The following is a 3775-nucleotide window of genomic DNA, read 5'->3' as shown; positions in this document are numbered from 1 at the left end:
TCATTAAGATCAGGGCAGAAATTAAGGAAATAGAAACAAGCAAACAACAACAACAACAATTTAAAAAAAAACACACAAAGAATCGATGAAATAAAGAATTGGCTCTTTGAAAAGACAAACAAGATTGATAAACCCTTAGTCAGACTAACCAACATAAAAAGGAAGAAGGCCCAAATTAATAAAATTAGAGATGAAAAAGGAGCCATTATAACAGAAACCAATGAAATTCAGAAAATTGTTAGGTTCTCATTTAAACACATATGTTCCATTAAATTGGAAAACCTAAAAGGAATGGATGAATTTCTAGACACATATGACCTACCAAAAGTAAAACAAAATGAGATAAACAACTTAAATAGATCTATAAAAAACAGTGAGGTTGAAACAGAAATTGAAAATCCCCCAACAAAAAATGTCCAGGCTCAGACGAATTCACCTGCAAATTTTACCAGAACTTCAAGAAGAATTAACACTAATGCTTTTCAAATTATTACATAAAATAGAAAAAAAAAGATTATTACCAAGCTCTTTTTACAAAATTAGTATTACCCTGATACCAAAAGTAGATAAATGCATAACAACAAAAGCGAAAAGAAAAAAAAATTACAGACCTATTTGCCTGATGAATATATATACAAAAATTCTCAACAGAATGCTCGCAAACTTAATTCAAGAACATATCAACATTCACTATCATGTTGGTTTTAGTCTAGAGATTCAGGGATGGTTTGATATAAATCAATAAATGTTATAAGTTACATGAATTGGGGCTAGAAAGATGGCTCGGCAGTTAAGAGTGTGGTTGCTCTTGCAGAGAACCCAAGTTCAATTCCCAGCATCCACATGACTACCATCCCCAGTTCCAGGGGATCCAACACCCTCTTTTGACCTCTGCAGACATTGCACTACATGGGTACACTTATATACATACAGACAATACACTCATACACATAAAATTAAAATAATAAAAAACTCCTCTAAAATAAATAAATTACGTAAATGAACTCCAGGACAGAAATCACATTGTCATCTCAATAGACATAAAAAAGGCAAATGCCACATGTTATCTTTCATATGTAGATGCTAGCTTCAAATTTTCAGATATGTGTGTTTAATTTGGAGTATCTGTAGAGATCAGGAACTAGCAATGGTTCATGAGAGGCAGGAGTGGAAGAGGTCTTAAAAGAGTGAGAGGAGAGTAGAACACATGTGATGGAAAGTGTGTGTGGGATTCTAGAGGCTAAAGGTTTAAGCAGGAATGGAGGTAGGAAGAGGAAGGGGAGGGTGGAGGTGGTAGCAGTTTAACCAAAACTAAGGATGTACGAAAAAAGCCTTATGGAAACCCACTACTTTGTAAGCTAATTTAAAAATGTAATTAAAAAAAAAATAAAAGCAGTTTGAACAGATGTACCCTTTATGGGTGGAAAATGTTTCCCCCAGAAGATATGAGTTATTAAATGAAAATCTCAGCACCAGACATGGGATACCTCCCTATGAGTTATTGGTCAGGGAGGCCCCAGAAGCTCCCCCAAACAACCCAATCTGTTGTCATGGCTCTTGATTGCCCATAAATGATAAGATTTTTTATTGCCAAAGACACAGAACAATTCAGTTGGAGGACATTGAGAAATCATGCTTTAACTGACCTGGAAAATCCCTCCTTGCTGTCTAGCTTTTGTAGTGCCAGAAGTGCCAAGTAGGCCACTGGGGGAGAAAAGTCATCAATGGACCTACCCATTGGTGAACCTTGTATACTATAAAACCGACCTGCCAGGCAAAGTATGCCCACTGGTGCAATAGTGGCATGACTGTTATGGGAGTTACCAACTACTTTCTGCCTGGATTTGAGGCTCAATCCACTGGAGGGAATTTGTTCCTAGTACTGTAAACCTGGTCAAAAACCTGTGACTGGGGTGGTCATATACCCTAAGGGGGAACCTACTGTTTTGCTAAACATGTTACATGGACATGTTATCAAACTGTCTTCTAAATATCTACATTTAAAAGCACACATTAGTGCTGCTTTCAACCTTGGTCAAAGAAACTTCTTTCTGCAGTGGGCAGCAGCCAGTGCAGAGGCCCATAACTGGTTGAAATCTTAAGAATAAGTAACTGTTGGATGCTCATCCTAAATGTGACATTATACCATCCCTACCCCTTTCAAGAATCTGGGAATATTGTAGAAGAGGAGACAGAAAGAAAGGGTTGGAGGATGGGGAGATGGACTGTGAGATACTGTCTTCTGGACATAGCATTAATTCACAGCAACTGTGGTTATTTGCACCAGTCCTGCACAAGATCAAACCAGTCCATATTCCACCATGAGCCCCCACTCCTAGTTGAGGAGCTATTGGCAATTAATGGGTGTTCAGGGAGAGGGAGTCATTTTTCTTTGGGGGTACTCTGGTGGATGGCCCTACGTCCATTAGCATGCAGGCAGCACTAATTGGACTCACATAACACCAAGGTGGGAGGGGGAAGATGGGGTTGGAGGTAATCAAGATACATTGTATACATATATGAAATTGTCAAAGAATAAATTTGAAATTTTCTTCTTTGTTGCTAATAAAACCTTTCTAACGTTATACAGAACAACCCGCAATCTGCAACATGACTTAACAGTCACCCAGGGAGTTACAGCATGGTTTTGGAGTGTGGATTTCACACAAATATAGGAAGGAGTATTGGCGGAAGGAAGGAGCACACCAGGAGTATCTCAATCCTTTCTCAAAGTAAAGGCAGTAGAGCATTTTGAGTCATAGAAAACCTGTGCAAATGGGCCTGCTAAAATAAACAGAAAAGAACAACAGAAAGACATGGATAAATAAGGCACAGTGTTCTTGTGGCAGGAGATGAGAAGTGGAGGCTTACTATTTGAATGCCTTCAAGCCCTGGGACCACTTGACTCCTGAATCATTTCTCTCTTCAAAAAGAAATGCTAGAATCCCTGGGTCCAGACCATGAAAAGGCTGGTTATTCCTGAGCCCTGTTCTATTTGCTACAAGTTATGCTCCATGAAGTAAATGGCCTAGTTCACATTAAGTACTGATAAAATCAAACGACTGGGAAGACTACAGATCAGACAGGCCTGATGAAATAAGGGCCCTAGAAGAGATCAGGGGGCTGGAGAGATGGCACAGAGGTTAAGAGCATTGACTGTTCTTGCAGAGGACTCGTGTTTAATTCCCAGTACCCATATGGCAGCTAACAACTGTCTGTAACTCTGGTTCCAGGAGAATCAGATTCCCTCTTCTGACATCTGTGGGCATTGCACAAGATAAGTACATTTACATACATGCAGGCAATACACTCGTACACATAAAATAACAATAATAAAAATTTTTTAAAAAGAGAGACCAGACCAGACCAGACCAACCCAGTTCCTCAGTGCACTCCCCAGGAGCCCTTGGGGCCTCTTCCCCCACCCCATCTCCCTTTGCATTTCTGGGTGGCACGGCCGCCAGCTCCCCTAGACCAGCATCTTTCCTGGGCCCTGGTACCAGGCCAGTCTAACCCCCAAATTCCTGAGGCCAAAATCTTTCCTGAAGGGATCCAGACCTTAGGAGAAAGCCTGAGAGCACCTGATCCTCATCTCATTTGGGCCTCTGTGGGAACTCCTGAAGACAAAAGCAATCTGGCCACTCCAATATAAAATCAAAAGAGAGAACTAGAAGCTTAGAGGAACCAAAAGTAAACCACAAAGACACATAAAGTTTACAAAAAGAAGCAGATATAAACTTGAAGGCTTGAGTCTCACACAAGAACCAGAAACTAC

The sequence above is a fragment of the Nannospalax galili genome, unplaced genomic scaffold (assembly GCF_000622305.1).
Source record: "Nannospalax galili isolate Female #2095 unplaced genomic scaffold, S.galili_v1.0 scaffold898, whole genome shotgun sequence".
NCBI lineage: Eukaryota > Metazoa > Chordata > Mammalia > Rodentia > Spalacidae > Nannospalax > Nannospalax galili.
Note: the sequence above shows the minus strand (reverse complement) of the source record.